Source organism: Polypterus senegalus, chromosome 3 (assembly GCF_016835505.1).
Source record: "Polypterus senegalus isolate Bchr_013 chromosome 3, ASM1683550v1, whole genome shotgun sequence".
NCBI classification, from domain to species: Eukaryota; Metazoa; Chordata; class Cladistia; order Polypteriformes; family Polypteridae; genus Polypterus; species Polypterus senegalus.
In genome coordinates, this window is record NC_053156.1 from 128,604,157 (window position 1) to 128,622,324 (window position 18,168).

General features: G+C 36.9%; 1 protein-coding gene across 3 annotated transcripts in view; it reads right to left on the reverse strand.

The window, feature by feature from the left end:
- Nucleotides 1-18,168, reverse strand: part of wasf1 (WASP family member 1) — a 421,986-nt gene that overhangs the window by 278,551 nt on the left and 125,267 nt on the right. For all 3 annotated transcript variants that reach the window (XM_039747922.1, XM_039747920.1, XM_039747923.1), the window contains exon 2: nt 13,638-13,713. The gene's annotated coding sequence lies outside the window, so the exon portion shown is untranslated. The remainder of the gene's footprint in view (nt 1-13,637; nt 13,714-18,168) is intronic.

The window sequence follows — 18,168 nt, forward strand, 5'->3', positions numbered from 1 at the left end:
ATCATTAAACATCCCATTCAGAGGTATTGTGGGAAGGTGTCCTCAGAATTTAATGGATGTTTCGTGAAGTATAAACCTGGCCTTAGGCACCTTACTTTTCAGCTGACGATCTTGACTAGGGCTTATATTACAGAGCAGACTGAAAATCATGCTAGGGCTCATTTTCGGAGTAGGTCTTATTTTTGGGGAAACACAGTACCTCTGGGGTGTACGTTATGGATGTCAAAGATAAAAAGAAACAGACAGACACTGTGGTGCATTCTCCTTGTTTGCCCTTATACTATTAATGTTCTTTAAGAATAGATAACTTTTTTGAATCCAAAGAATATCAGAGATTTCATGAATGAGACCACCAATATTAGTTATACCAATCCATATCCTCTTCAAAAGTATTCAAGGTTTTCACTTTAACTTTATTAAAATCTTTTGCAATTTGGCAAGTGTTAAAACATACTCTGTCTTATGCCTAATACTGCTGGAACAGGCTCTGGCAACCTTGATCAAGATTAAGAAGGTTTGAGAACATTGTTATTATGAGCACTAAGAATGTGTAAAGCTTATGACAGAATTGGTAAATGATATAATATTGACAATTAGATTACATAGTTCTCACATATCAGCTAATGCTTTAACAAAACACTTAATTTTCCTAGAATAAATCTAATTAGTACAATGAAAGAATCGATATGTAACTACAACTACATTCCTCTCTTTCCAAGATAAATCAAACCATTGGTTCATTTTCAAACCTGCTCTGTCCAGTTCAAGATCATAGGGACAAAACCCACCCACATTGTTGTGATCAGATATAACAATGCAGTGTGGCGGAAGTGCCGGCTGTATCCCCAGAAGCACTCCGGGTGTGGCGGAAGTGCTGAGGTCCAGGGCTCCAAAGGCACGGGGGCACCCCCTGTCGGTGACCACGGGCCCCTACAGGGTTGAGCTTCAAAGCCCTGTACCCATGGCCACCAAAGGAACCAGGGTGGTCGCCCCCACATGGTCTGGGGAGGACGTAAGTCCTTTATATATAAAATGTTGAGTACAGGTGTTGCTTCACCAGGAGCTGAATTCAGAGAGAGAAGCAGAGAAGTCCGAGTAAACAACATTATTTCGTTTAAACTGTTCTTTTCATGAATAATTCTTCTCCCCCATTTTGAACCTTGCACCATAATAAACTGATATTTCCTTGGCTGACTGCATTCACTGACTCATGGGTCTTCCTTTCCTCTCCCGATGTTGAGGTCACTATGATATATAGATTGTATCTGTAATTGTTCAATTACATTAACACTTAACATTAAAATGGGTTTCCAGTATGGACAGAGATCAGATGGATTCCCAAAAACAGCAATTCTGGATTTAGTGGGCACTCACATTTACCTGCACAGCTAATAACTTGTAATTAGAATAGGAGTGGGCTGCTCACAATAACCCAGTAAGAGAAGTGATTAAAGAAGGTGACATGCCACACTGTCATGAAGAACCTTGCGGCATCCACTGCACTTGATTGTTTTTTTTTTTAAAGCTGCACAAGTATTAGTGCTGTTCATCCTTCTGCGACTTAACAGATTTGCTGCCACAGCCTACCTGATGCATTTTGTATTTGTCTTTTCCTCCGACTTGCATGTTTTATGTGTAGAAAAAACACATTTGTATTTTCACTCATGAGAAATGTGGCTATTGCTGATGAACATATTCCAGTCAATAGGATAACTTAATAGATTCTGTAATTAAATTATGAAAAAATGCCAGCCATGACTAATTCTTCATTTTAAAAAATACTTTTGATGCTATATTTTTAGAAATGCATGATCATTTTATGCCTAATTTATGAAGTAATACATAAATGTTTGTTTAACCCTAAAAATGACTACTTATTTCATGACTAAGAAATTCAGGCAATAGTAAATATAACTTTAATGATAGAAAAAAAAATACACAAGCTTTTTTTTTTTAATGGCCTATTTATTTTGTACTATGCTAAAAAAACACACAATGTACCAGCATTAGCAGCAAATATGTTTTTGTTAACAAATGTAACTTTCATCCCAAGCACCTTTGTCACAAAAAGCACAAAAGGATACAGCAAATGTCATGGCCTGTGTAGTGGGGCCCTCACGTATTCTTGTGATAAACTGGAGGATATTGGAAGAATAAAGGTTGAGAGTCACCAAGATACAATATGCTTGACGTGTTTTTGTTTGTCTTTTTTTTTGTCAAAACTTTCCACATGTAATTGATCTTTGGAAAAAATAAAAGTGCAAAGAAAAATATCTTTGGTATATTTGATTTCATCATAGAGAACAGACACACTGTCCGACCTTTAGATCAGTTCTTTTATTGGATTTCAACAAGTCATCTATCTGGGAGCAAAAAAAATATTGTACTTGATGATGGAACTGTTCCTCCACTTTTCACATTTACTGAAAAAACATTATAGCATGTATACATTGATCAATGATTCAACTAAATCATACTGTATATCATCCTAGTGATTCCTGCTCTCTGCCTTCTTGCATAGATAACCTGTGTGGTCCCTGGCCGGGATGCCCAGGAGGACGAGAGGAGGGCTTGTGCCTCCTCCAGACCGAGAGGGGGCGCCCGTCCTGGTTATGTTGGGGGCCTCGGGTAGAGGGCTTGGAAGCCCAGCCCTGTAGGGACCCGTGGCCACCGCCAGGCGGTGCCCCGATGCCGGTTTATCCCGTGTGGTCCGGCACTTCCGCCACACCAGGAAGTGCCGGGGAAGACGACCGGGACACCCGGACGGCTTCGGTGCGCAGCCGGCACTTCCGCCACACGGGGTGTGTCCGCGGAGATTGCCGGAAGCAGCTGGAGCCCATCCGGGTTCCTATAAAAGGGGCCGCCTCCCTCCAGTCATTGACAAGAGTCGGGTGGAAGAGTGGCAACGTCTGGAGGAGGAAGGAGGCGGTAGGAAGAAAAAAGAAAGAGAGAGAGAGAAAAGAGAAGAAGAAAAGAGAAGGCATTGGAGTGGCCTGGACTAAGGAGTATTGGGGTTGGTGAGCGGAATTGTAAAAGAGAAATGAAGAATAAAGATGTGTTTGTGGGTGACGTTAACGTGTCTGCCTGTCTGTGTCCAGGGCGAGGTTCACACCTGTTATTGGTCTCTAAATGTATAATCTCTGTCAGTTAGCAAATTATGGCTCAATACTTTACTAAACTGGAATTGCAAGAAAACGTGCTGACGACCTGCTTACCACACAAGTAAAGAAATCTGGAGTCTATATGTCTGCAGACAGTACACATACACTTTACATGAACTAACTGAAGAAAGAAAAGAGTGCAAAAATTCCTATTAAATGTAATAGGATGACATGCTTTGTTCCAATATTATGCAAAAAGGACCTTGTCCCATTTCCCTCTCCATTTCTCATACTCACTGCTGCACACGAGTGAGAGAAAGAGCTTACGGAACACTCACTCATGCTCATTCACAAGCAAGATACACTGCTCTCCATAATCTTGCTACGTCTTATTCATCCTAGAATGCAATGATGTGAAAATGGAGTCCTGCATATCCTGTACTGTCACTTTCTTTCACACCACTACATAAGGTGGTAAGAGGAAGAATGAGACACAGTTCTCCCGTGTTCTTACCAATCTCACACCATATAGGATGTATAATTTCTTTCTTACTTGCCACGTGTGTCTTCTCCAGTGTTGATTAGGACATGCTAAGCGTTGTTTTTGGAAACAATGTTCTGAACTGTTTCATTAAAGGCTATTGATGCTTATTTCCGATGTTTATACATACTGTACCAATTGATAGGTGTACGATAACCATTGCTTGCTGTTATTTTACCATAAGAGAATTTCCACAGTACATGATGTTTTGGAACATATCCCTTGGATAAGATTAGGTTCACGGTACACACACACACACACACACACACACACACACACACACACACACAAATATATAAACAAAAAGTAACAGTTTGTAATAACACTTAAGAGTAAAATTAGTCTGGTCTGGAGTGCATTATATGTCTCAGGTCTTCAGATACTAAGATATGCGACATCATGAAGTGTAAAGTTTCTTCCAAATGACATAAACCTTATATGAAACCGATTTAAACAGACATTGAGATATGGTTGTCTCCAGTCATAGTAATATTACGAGTATGAGCTAGAACATAAAACCAAACAATTTGTTATTTCAACTGAGCTTCAATTAATTTTGATCTTGTGACTTCCATTATTTCTACTTATGAAAAAAGCAAACCAATTTTGACACAGATGAAAATGTAGCAGTCTGCTTTAATGATGAGGAATTGTATTGTACACTATTGACTTTGCCACAATTTTCAAAAATGTTCTACTTTTGTGTGCACATGTCTCTAAATGTAACCGGGAGCATGCATAGCAGTGCAGTAAACTCAGTTAAGAAGGTAAAAAAGTGGATTGGCAGCTGAAGGTTCAGCTTGTAATTCCCAATGTACTAAATATGCATCTCTGCTACGCCATCTCATGGAGTATTTCCGCAGGGAAAGCAAGGTGACATTCAACAATGCTTCAGCAACAGCTATCACAGGTATGCAGCTATCCATGTTGCAGAGAAGAGGTAAAAACTACGGTCTGTGATTCCCAGCATTCCTGTCATTTCATCTCAGAGAGTACAGCTGCTAAGATAAGTGACATTTTTAGCAACCCATCAATAGTCAGTTAGAGATGACTTTTTGTGCCGCCTTTTCCAAATCTATGAGAAACTTTTCTTTATTAAATACTGCAGGATGTTTAAATAAAAGTTCAATATGCTAGAAAAACCCATCGTTTATTTTAATTAAAATTACTTGTGTTTTTTATTTAAAGTACAGTAAAATTGCTTCGCTGTCATCTTATTAATAAGTCTGAAACATTTTTCTATAAACTAAGTAATAAAGTATTGCATACTTTTGCCAGTATTTCCATTAAAAGTAATTTTCATTGTGAATTTCTGACCTACATACAAAATCAGGCTATGAACATCAGCAGCAGTGGAATTTTTTCGTTATCCTGGGGCCGCCTGTAATTCAAGAAATTGCTAAACCATGGATCTGTAGTTGAAATGGATACAACTCATGCGTTTCCTCAGAAAGAACATTTTGGGATGAACTAGCAGTTTAGGCAAGATAAATCAAGGATGGACAAATGAAGGTTTGTAGCCTAGACTATATGCCTCTAGGGATATTCATGGCTTCTTGTTAGGAACTCACATAAAAGCTTTAAGAGATCGTGCACAAGACCTGGAATAAGGAAAAGGAAAAAAAAAAAAAAAATCACACAAGACCTCAGATATTTTGCTAAAATATTTCATTATTTAAATAAGGGTGACAAGTAGTAGTATGGGAACTGGGGACGTTAAAATTCAACAAATGTGATAAAGGTATAGTAGACAGTATCAGAAGCATGTTCAGGATTCTGAACATAATGTCAAATTACATCAGCTCAACATTTGCACGTTTAATTTTTGAGCTGTTTTTGTGCACTATGCAGAGTACTGAGAAGACTCCAATAGTTTATTTAAACATCTGCTAATTTAAAGCATGACAGGGCGAGGAGGGCATTTTAGTGCCGTTACAAAATGTGCAGTGTGTGATCCCGTTTTGTTATAAGGATGCCTTTCACTTTTTCCCATTCTTGCTATGTTGAATAAAGGAAGCAGAAGTGCAAAGATGAAGGCATGGCTTGCAACTTGCTTGCAGATGATAATGGTTTCAATTTCTTTTTTTAAGTCATTCAGACTTCTTTCAACTTGATGAAAAGGGAATAAAGTAAAATGTAATTTGAAGGACGGCTTGGGGGAAATTTTATTAAAGTCGATATAACCTATGTACATAGAGTATTGTGTGCTCATCTCATATTACTGCTAATGCTAAGAAATAAGTGACTGGTGTAACAGAAAGCTACACTTAAATATTTACCAGTCCAAAGCTAATACATCGGGGAAAAAAAAACACATAGTCCTCAAATACAAAACTTGCTTTCTTAATATGGGAACAAAAACACACAATTTCATAAAAACTAAATACCATACACAGTAAACGTTTCTTAGATTGCTAACTGAAATGTAGCACCAATGTGTTTTTGTTGAGTAAGAAGAATGCAGACACATTATTTATAGATTCACATTACTCAATAAAAAAAATTCAAGTACTTAAACAACACACATAGCACTCGCTGACTTCTGAATGTTTATATTCAGAATAGTGCAAACACTTTTTCAGCTCTGCTAGATACAGGGAAAGAGTCAGAAAGAGAAAGGGAGAAATCTGAAATAGCACAAATGCTTTGGTTTCAGATGTAATGTTTTATAAATTCAAAATTTTGTTTTAAAAAGAGTAAAAGATCAACATAATGTTCTCTAAAACTACGTGTACCTATATGCAGGTAAAGAAGCCCTGCTGAAAGCCAAGCCATAATTGGTTATACAGTAATTATTAAAGCAGGAAGAGGTGAGTGACATGAACAACTGCCATACCATACAGTATATGGTGATAATAAACATTAGTTATTGTACTCACAATATTGTGCCCTGAATCCAGAATATTTAGAAACCAGTATGTCTGGTATTTCTGTCTCACGGTTTCTCTCTATTTGTTTGTCTGACCCTAACTTCACTGTTGCTTCCATGCATGCATTACAAAAGGTGCTGGTGCAAGAACACTTATTGTATTTAGAGGTTCTCATTGTGAATGTGAAATGAGGAAGACTGGTGTGGAAGGCTTCTATAGACCACTTTACCTGGTCTGCCAAGAGGCTGCTTTACTATTTATAATGCTTGACTTGATTCAGGTGTATAATTTTGATGTATAGTACTGATAATATAATTTGACAAGCAAGCTACAGTATATTGAAATACTTTCCTCTAAATCCCATGTACTCCTATACTGTCTACTTACACTAGATGAAGAAAGCTTTTTTGAGTCCCAATGTGGATTAGGACCATCCCAAGGCATTAACAACATGACATATATAGTCAAGAAACTCTAAGGCTAAGAGCAAAACAAAAGCTATATATACAGTAGTTTCTTTGAACTGATGATGGCCTTTGATTCTGTCAGATGAAAAGCACTCTGAAAGATTCAGTCTAGACTCAAACATCCTACAAAATTCATCTCCATCCTCAGACCTGTTGTATGATCACATGACTGCAACTCTCCGTAAAAAAAGACAAAACAAATCCCTTCACCATCCAAACAGGAATCACTGCACTGACTGTACCATTTACAGTATATCCACATTATTTAGCTTGTAATATCAGACTGAAGTTCATGTGGTATTAATATTGAATATGATTTTGACCGGAAGCTCTTCAACCTGCATCACCTTAATTGCCCCCAGCATGGAAGAACTTCACATTATTCTGAAATTCTTTGTTGACGCCGACAAGAGTGTAAGACTGTCCCTCAACCTATTTTGAGAAAAACAACACCTTTTCCCAAAATGTCCTTGGTTATATAGTGATATAGTAAAATTTGAACATTATCTCTGAAGAAACTCTGTAAGTTATTGACCACTTTCTACACGTTGGCCACCACCTGTGCCAAAAGACATCAAGTAAGAGAATCAATCCAGCACCAACTGAGTCAACACTTCTTTCAGACAACTACACCATCAGGTCTAATAAAGTAAAGCTTTTACCAGAAACTTAGTTCCTCAAATTTCAAAACAAACCCAAACTGTGATATAATCTTAAAGAATTAACAGAGAGTATGAGACTGTGTCAACCTGAAACACCAAGTGGGTGGGAATTAAATAATGATTACATATCCATTGTTAAGGAGTGCTCAACTTATCAAAATAATGCCACACCAGTTAAAAAATATATCAAATACATTCACTAAACTGCACACAAGGCAGTCATGAGGAAGCAGAGAATGCAAGCCTTCAAAATAAACAGAAGACAGAGTACAAAAAGCCCTTCTACTCATGTCTTCCTACCCTGTGTAAATTTAATAAAACAGCAGTACCTTCCCTCCTGCACTTTTCTATTTATCGTTCTAATTCTCTGGCTTCTACTCTTCCCCAAGAGCAATCTCTTGTTTCAGATTCATCTCCTGGCTCAAGACTCACTGCTATGGAGTCGCCTTCAAGTTGTAGGCTGAGAACACTTCTGATTGTGAGGTTAGTTCTACAAGGTCTATCTAAGGACTATGAAACAACAAGCTGTACAGAGTATTTCTTGGGCCTCTTGTTCTCTTAAAGGGTAGGAACTATGTACCACCTCAGTCACATGCCAGATTCACTTGACCTCTTGGTCAGTAAGTCACACAATTCTGGGATGTGTTGGGTCATTTGCCCTCTGGAGGAATACTGCTTGTTTCTTTCAAAGCTTTTTGTTTTTCCTGGTGGCTTCATATTAATTAATTTTGTGGCATCCATCACATGTACAAAGTTAATCATGCTCTGCCATTTTACCATCTACCGGTACTGCTTGGTTCACTTACTTTGGGCTCCACCAATGGATTTTTTCCCTCTCTTTCCCAAAGCTCTGTTGGACTTGTCCATTGTCAATCTCTTCTCTCTGATAACCCCCTGTAGACCAGGGGAGTCCTTTAAAATGTATTATTTACTGTGTTGGTAACTTCTAATGCTTCATAGAACAAAAGTGACACACTCTGCAACATTCACAAGATATTTCTCTTTAATATTAATTTTATTTTTTCATCCATTTTATTTTTTTTCAAAGAAAGAAAGTTAAGCATTTCTTAACAAAAAAAAGGCATGGCTACAGTGGGATTAGCGCTGGAGCTCTGGGTTGAAATCCTATTGTGGTAACCTAGTATTTTGCACTAGCTCCCTTTTTGAATGTAGTTTCTAGATGTCTCATCTCAAAGTCCTATTTTGGCAGCACTAAACAGGACCAGTATGAGTGAATGTGCCCTGTGATGAACCAGCATCCTGTCCAGGGCTGGTTGCTTCCTTATCTATTATATTGCCCAGGAAAAGCAATAGTCCTCTGTGACCCTAACGTACGTTTGATAAAGAATGGATTGTTCTGAAAAATGAATGAATTCCTCAAGATAAATGCATCTTCCATAAGTAAAATTTGTTTAATGAAAAAAGCCTTAATTTCAGTTTCTACTGTTACAAAGTTTAGTGCTATTAAAATTTCAGATAAATGGGGCAAAAAACATCTAGGAATAATATAATCACCCAAAATTATTTTTCTTGAGAAGATATTACTTTCATTTAATAACTGTACTTCAAATATTTTCAGATGTGCAAATTATTAATGGGCAACTGTGAATATTTTTTATACACAGATGACTCCAGGCATATTTTTATAGCTCATAGTCTACAATTCTGATAATAAATAGCATTTCCTTTAAACCTTATAGAGCTATGAGCACATTTATATAAATATTGCAAAAAGGCAAAATCTAACTAATGACTTAAAGGCTTATATACCAAAATCATTCACATTTAAGTAAACCCCCAGTGTGCCCCAATGTAGCTTTAATTCAGTAGTTAATTTAAACTGAAAAGAAACATTTTCTCATTAAAATTATAAAGGAAAATGTCATGCTCCCTGGTATCAAGTGTGCCTAGTTTTCGTGCTATATTTCAAAAGTAGAGAACTGAAGAAAGTACATACATTTAGAGCAGTGTTTCCCAACCTCGGTCCTGAGGGCACACTGTGGCTGCAGGTTTTTGTTCCAACCAGATTCCTAATCAGTGACAACACCTGATAACACTGATGATCTCATTTAGTTAGCTGGTATTATTTTTCTTTTATTCTATATTCAGAAAAGCACCATTTTTAATTTATAAGACATTTAGAAATATTTCTGCTTTTGCTATAGATTTAAATGCTTAACTCTCTTTTGTTGATTTCATTATATTTTGCCCTTTCACTGTGCAGTTTTTCTTCTTCGTCGTATCTTATTAATGACAATCAAAAATGAGCAGAGCAGACATGCTGGCAAACAACACTGAATAATCAAAGGCTGCAACTACTTTAGCATCCGACCTACTAATTAGTAAATAATGGATTAATTACACAATTAAAAGACCTAGAAAAGTAACAATCAAGATGAAAATATTGTTAAAAAGGAAAAGATACATTATTCCCATATAAATGCTTGGTACACATATATACATACAGTGCATCCGGAAAGTATTCACAGCGCATCACTTTTTCCACATTTTCTTATGTTACAGCCTTATTCCAAAATGGATTAAATTCATTTTTTTTCCTCAGAATTCTACACACAACACCCCATAATGACAACGTGAAAAAGGTTTACTTGAGGTTTTTACAAATTTATTAAAAATAAAAAAAACTAAAAAATCACATCTACATAAGTATTCACAGCCTTTGCCATGAAGCTCAAAATTGAGCTCAGGTGCATCCCGTTTCCCCTGATCATCTTTGAGATGTTTCTGCAGCTTAATTGGAGTCCACCTGTGCTAAATTCAGTTGATTGGACATGATTTGGAAAGGCACACACCTGTCTATATAAGGTTGACAGTTTTCACATACATACATACATACAGTATATACATATATACATATACAGTGTTAGCCATATTATTATAATATTTTGGTTTTCTGCAGTTTTTGCCGATTCAAAGCTAAAAATTACCAATATGGTGCATTATAAATGACATGCAATTCTTTGTATTTGTAGTTACTTATGTAAAACACAAACCAAATAGGTTTTCAACATATATTTAGAAAATTTTATGGGAAATTAAGGTTTTGTTTCCTTGACACTCTAAATGTCATCCAAAATATCAGTATTTTGTCCAGCCTCCATGTGCTTTAATCACTGCCTGGATTCTGTTAGGCATGCCTGCAATCATGTCCTCTGCACACTTTTTAATGTCCTTGTCGTGAAACCATACATGTAGAAGGCGTTCAATAAGATTTTGCTTGGTTGTGATCCTGCATTCATGCATCTTATCTTTCAGCATCTTCCACACATTCTCTATGGGATTCATGTCCGCACTATTTCCAGGCCAGTCGAGCAATTGGAGTTGTTTTACTGCCAGGTACTTCTTAACCTTTTTGGATGTGTGGCAAGGAGCATTATCTTGCTGGAAAATGACATCCTGATGAGATCCTTGAGCCCAGTCCCTTAAATGAGGAAGGAGGAGGAAGGAGCCGTGTTTCCAGGACTTGGATGTATTGATCCTGGCGCATCGTTCCTTCCACGATGTGCAGACAACTCACGCCGTGAACACTGATGGCACCCCAAACCATCACAGAAAGTGAGTGCTTAACTGTCTGTTTAACACAATCTGGGCGGAATTCCTCACCAGGACGTCGGCGCACAAATTGAGCACGGTCGTCAAGGACATGCATCAAACTCTCATCCGAAAATACAACCTGTTTAAAAAAAAAAATCAGTGTGTGTTCAGTTATTTATTTAGTTAATTAGATTTTAGATAATTGTCACTAAATTATTGAAAATATTCCAGATGTGTTCTGAAGCAGTTCTTACCTTTGACCAGTCTTGTTAAGTCCAGTCAGAATACATTTTCGCCCAGTCCAACCTCTTCCTCTTCATTGTCGTCATAAGAAGAGGATTTTTCAAGGGCCAACATGCCTTCAAACCGGCTGTAAAAAGCCGGCGACTCACTGTCCTTGAACTGGCTGCAACTCCATGCTCCTGCCACATCTGTTTCAGTTGCTTTGAGGAGGCTTTCCTGTGATGGAGACAGATGTTGACCAGCCTCCGGTCATCTCTGGATGTTGATAGGTGTTTCCTGCCGCACGAACCTTCACGTTTTGGAGAGAATCCTTGGTTGCCTTTCAACTTCCTTCGACAAATACTGACAAATGCTTGAGAAACACCAAGTTTCTTAGCAATTTCCACCTGGGTCATAGTCGTTTCTTCCAGCAAAACACTAGCCTGGCCTTTTTTTCGTGGGCTGATGTCACTTTTCTTACCCATTCTCGCTTTCGTACAAGTTCCAGAGAAGATTTGCGTCAAAATTTGTGCGTTAGAATTTGTTTGCGTGTGCAGGCTTATTTATATATAAGCTCAAACCGTTTTAAAAGGTGTGCAGAAATAGCAAAAATGTCATGTTGTAAAATTGTCTTCAAAACACAGAAATAGGCCAAATTTAATGCCTTTGTGTCACCCCACAAAAAAAATATTATTTTCAGACAAAGCCATGCAAAAACCATACAAAAACAATTCTTAATGATATTGATATCCATTTGCAACACAATCTGAGTGATAATAGTGAAAATACTAGCGACATCATTTGATTCAGACAGAAAATTACAACAAACTTCTCAAAAAGATCAAATATTATAATAATTTGGCCAACACTGTGTGTGTGTATATATATATATATATATATATATATATATATATATATATATATATATATATATATATATATATATATATATATACACACACACAATATACAGTGTACAGTACATTATAATATATATATATATATATATTTTTTTTCCAAACTTAGTTTTCTAATTTCAATATTGTTCCCAAAACAAAGACGCTGGGAAATAACACATCACTTAATTAGTGTAGGAGTCCAATTAAAAACAGAAGCTGGTTGGAACAAAAACCTGCAGCCACAGTGTGCCCCAAGACCGAGGTTGGGAAACTCTGATTTAGAGAAAGAGAGAGGAGGAGAAATGTATTTACATATTTTTGGTTTGTTTTTAGAAATACATTCATCTATCTATTTTCTGAACCTGATTTACTCTGAACACAGTTAAGTAGAGCTGAGGTCTCCTCCGGCAGCTTTGAGAATAAAAGGATATCACTTCATTGCTATTACATTTGTGACTGATGCCTTTATCCAAAATAACGTTAAATACAATAGATAACATACATTTTTATTACAACTGCAACACAAGGAGATTAAGTGTCTTGCTCAAAGTCAAATAATGACTTACAGCTAGGAAAGGAACCAGCAGCCTTGTTGTTGAAAGTCCATATCCTTACCCAGTCAGTTTAACCTTCAGTAACACAGGTCAGCACTTGTAAGCACTACAACACTTGTTCACTGAGGACCTACTGTACCTCACTTTATCCAGTCAGCCTCCCTCTATATTCAAACTAGGTTACAATGTTGATCAAAAAGTAGCTACAAACTGGTTAGAGAAGATGCTTTACTGCCAACTATAAAAAGTATTTTACTGGAAGAAATATTTAACATGCATTGCCAGTAGGCACTTTTTAAAATTCCTGTTATCATTAAAAGTAGAACACTAATTACACACTGTGTCCTGAACACCCACATAATCCAAAAAAAAAGAAAGTGTAAAGTGTACTTGCTGCATACGGGCAGGTGTATCTGATTAGAAAAAATGTTACATGTAACGAATTAATAGAAGAATGTCCCTACTTGAAATTCACATCACACTGAAAACCATATACATCTATTATTAGATTTACTAAAGAGACCATTTTGTGCAAGTTAAAGCAGTGCCATATAAATATGAAGGATTTTTAGATAAGATGGATACTTCAAACTGGGCAATAACTTTCTGTACTGCTAACACAGATATAAAGAACCTTTATTAATGTTTTTTTAATTTTCACAGAATACACTTTTTTTTTTTCATTTTCACAGAATGTACACCTATTTAATTGACAAAAACCTCTCATATATGACTCTGCTCTAAAATAGATTTTAGAAATACTCACCGATAATGACAAAGCACTCTGGATTCCAGAATATTCAAATAAAATTGACAGTCCTGACACTGCGGACTCCAGTTTCCTTAAAAATAAAATTTTTACAATTACTAATTTTTAAAAAGGAAAGAAATATATAAACAGAATACACACATAAAACAATGACATCTTACAATGGTATACAGCTGATAACGATTAAATAATAGGGCCATAAAGGAGTATTTTATTGTGCTGATTTTGTAAATTGTCAAAGAAATTATACAAGTCTAAAAGAACAAATAAACAAACAAGAAAAAATACTGACACCTTAGCATTTATGGTTTCTTGTTTATGAAGCAAGTGGACATGAATGCTGAAAATAACAAAACCAGCTATTAGATTACCATTGAATTTGTAATGCTAGAAAACAATGCACCTTTGAAGGTTACTTCTCACCTTGTCACCACATACCAGGATCAGCCCACTTCATTTTCATTTGTTAGAAACAGATTTCACAAACAATGTTTGATCACATTTTAATACATTTGTTCTTAAAGAAAAAGATTTATAAAAACTTTTCTTTAATATTTAATGTCATTATAATGAATTCTGAAAACCATTTTGAAAATTATAGCCACACCGGCTTACAAGCTATCTTAAGATTTTGTATAATGTGTAACTGAAAAATACAAAATGCCAAAAACCAGATAATCAATTTTTGAAGTTCATAAACCGTTTTTCCAGTTTATGATTGCAGGGCACAGGCAGCATCTAGGGCAGCATTTGGTGCAAGGCAGGAGCTAATACTGGATTGAGTGCCAGCTCATTTTAGGACATGAGTGTGATAAGCACAAACACATACTTGGCCAAACATTGATCTTAACATGCTTGCCTTTCAGCGGAGTACTCGGCAGAAATCCCATACAGAAACAAAGAGCATATGTACTCTTCACACAGGCAATGCCCACCTCAGGATTTAAAAATGGTATTTTTGAGTGGGGAGGTAGTAGTGTCAACTGTGCCACTGTGCGGCCACGTTAATAAACATTATCCCAAAATAAATAAATGACCTTTGTTATTTTCCCTCCATTTTCTAAAATGATTAAAATAGCCTTTGCTTCAGTGTTTTCTGCTGCAAATAGATATATTAGACTATTCCTTATCTAAAATAATGTTATAAAGGGACAAACAAATAAGTAAAAGACCCTGGTGAACAAGAATTTAAGCAAAATAAAATGTATATGGGCGGCATGGTGGCGCAGTGGGTAGCGCTGCTGCCTCACAGTTAGGAGACACGGGTTCACTTCCTGGGACCTCCCTGCATGGAGTTTGCATGTTCTCCCCGTGTCTGCATGGGTTTCCTCGGGTGCTGCATTTTCCTCCCACAGTCCAAAGACATGCAGGTTAGGTGCACTGGCGATTCTAAATTGTCCTTAGTGTGTGGGTGCCCTGCAGTGGGTTGGTGTTCTACCCGGGGTTTGTTTTCTACCTTGCGCCCTGTGTTGGCTGGGATTGGCTCCGACAGACCCCCGTGATTCTGTAGTTAGGATATAGCGGGTTGGATAATGGATAAATGGATGGATAAAATGTACATGTCTCGTTCACAAACATTTAGGATGTGTAAGTGAAAACACACTTTTTATAACCTTGTCATATCTATAAAACATGTCACCTCCTTTTAGCAAACAAACAGCTAAACAATTGCATTTACATAGCACTTTCACAAGTCAGTAGTATCTTTTTTAATTTGTACAGAATAAATGTAAACAGTCATCCTTTTAAGGACTGAAAGAATGAATATTGTGAAATGCATCACTAGTACAAAAACCATGTAGTACATGTTAACCTCATTATTAAGTTAGCAGGCAATATTTTTGGACAAACAATAAACCCTTCTCAATTCAAAACACTCACGAGGAATTGTTTGTTCTTTATGAGCAGGTTTGTGAACACTATAAGCAAGAAGCAACATACATTGAAAGAGAGCCTGGGCTGCCACAGTAAAGCAGCGCAAGTAGGCTGAAACGCGTACCAGAGGAAGAGACTGAGACAAAGGCCTATCTGTCTAATGTTCCTTCAATGATGGTAGCCAATTTCTGGTGCATTGCAAGTGTCACACTGCCACAGACAAGTTCACTACAGATAGCTTACCTCTGCATCAGGCTGGGTTTACACTCGTTATTTTAAAGAAACTGTCTGAAGGGCCACTTCTTGGCATATAAAAACAGAACTTGACAGCCCACTGAAAAGTATTTATTGCTTAAGATAAACTGTTAGAAAAATCCAACAAAGGATAAAATCCTACCTTAAAGGATTGACCACAATATATCAAGTAAACCAGAAAACTAACAAAAAAATAACCAGATTGGAACATTAGAACAATTATAATAAAAACATGCCTTTCAAGCGTATATGCTGGCCCATCCCTTTCACCTAAATTATGTAAAATGATATCAAGCCAAAATTTGAAGGTCCCGAAAGTCCTACTCTGTACCGTACTACTTGGTCATTTGTTCCATGTGTCTATGGTTCTATCCATGAAGAAAAACTTTTGGTAACAATTCAGTTTAGCTACTACAAAAATGCATCTATTATTCATTTGTTTTTATATAACATGACCTTAACAAAGGCTTCTTTTGGTCTTCATAACATTTTCAAATTACACATTAATATGAATTATTCACAGGTCTCATACTAAATATGCAATATGCAGAAAAATGTGTCTTAGTTAAGCCACCTCAGACCAATGCAAAGTGAGGTTTACTTGGTACATCACATTGCAGAGATGAATAAACACTTCACAGATGCTTTGCAAGTGCTATGAAGACCCAAATACGTGTATGTTACATCCTTGTAAAATAGTTTTCAATGAGTAATAAATGTATTTTTGCTGTACCTAAACTAACATGTTACCAAACTTTCTAACATGTGTACTAAATGTGCCCTTGACACGTCTCCAGCCATATCCCTGCATTCTTGTTGCAGAATTTCTCCTAAAGCAAGAGCTGGCATTCACTGCACTAATTCATTTAATCACTTTTTAGTACATTGGATGTAATTAATTGAAAAGTTTAAATGCTATGTACTTTAAGGAAGTTGGAAATTTAAAAAATATATTTTGAGAAAGAAAAAAACCCATAAATAAATAAATAATCACTATAGTGAACCAGTGAATGCAAAATGATAAATTACATTCACAGATTTTGCAGACCACCATTTTTAACAGAAGCTGCCATCTGGGTTTAGCTTCAGGACTCATAGCGACTCATAGTAGGTAAAAATGTACATTTCCATTTATTCATTCAGCAGACAGTTTTATCCAAAGCGACTTGCAAATGAGAACAACATTACTAGGTCAAGATCAGTTAGGTGGTCCATTCTGAAACCAGCATCACCCCATCTATCAATACAGTCTCTGCTGATAACTGGGCACTCATGGGCCTCATCCCTGCCAAACATCTTCAAGTAAAAGTATCTTTACCAGTCATGCACTGCAAACCAAGCATACCATCAGAGTTTGTATTATATGATGTACTGAATATAGATGCCTATTTCCAAAGCCTAGGCATACAAATCCATGCCCTCTTTTCAGTCACTTGGCTGGCTGTCAGTTTCTGTTCCACTACACGGTTCATTTTGCTGTGGAGCTTTTAAAGTATGCAGCCCTAAATAAAGAGATGTGCTCCATAAACAGGGTAAAATTCAGTTTTGTTTTCACAAGAAACTGTACATAACTGAAGAATTAATGCAAAAAAAAGAAACCTTTTAAAAGTGGAAGAAAAAAATGGCTAAGTGTGAATCAGGATCATATTTAAGTTGTACAGTGATCCCTTGCTATATCGCGCTTCGACTTTCGCGGCTTCACTCTATCGCGGATTTTAAATGTAAGCATATCTAAATATATATCATGGATTTTTCGCTGGTTTGCGGATTTCTGCGGACAATGGGCCTTTTAATTTATGGTACATGCTTCCTCAGTTGGTTTGCCCAGTTGATTTCATACAAGGGATGCTATTGGTGGATGGCTTAGAAGCTACCCAATCAGAGCATGTATTATGTATGAAATAAAACTCCTCAATGATATACGATATGCTTCCCGCTCGGTGCTTGATTGTTTGCTTGTCTCTCTCACTCTCTCTGACATTCTCTGTGCCTGATGGACGGGGTGTGAGCAGAGGGGCTGATTGCACAGAGGCTGTTTTCCTAGAGGATACGGATGCTCCTGTAAAAAATGTTGAAAGACTACCTTCACATTGCTCCCTTCTTTGTGGCGCTTTATCGCGGAGCTTCGGCATACTTAAAAGCCCAACAGCACGTATTGATTTTTTGATTGTTTGCTTTTCTCTCGTGCTCTCTCTCTATCTCTCTGACATTCTCTGCTCCAGACACGCATTCTTTTGAAGAGAAGATATGTTTGCATTCTTTTAATTGCGAGAAAGAACTGTCATCTCTGTCTTGTCATGGAGCACAGTTTAAACTTTTGACTAAAGGGTGTTATTTCATGTTTAGAGGTCTCTAAAAATGTTAACAGCTTAGGAGAGTTTATAAGGGCTTAAAATAT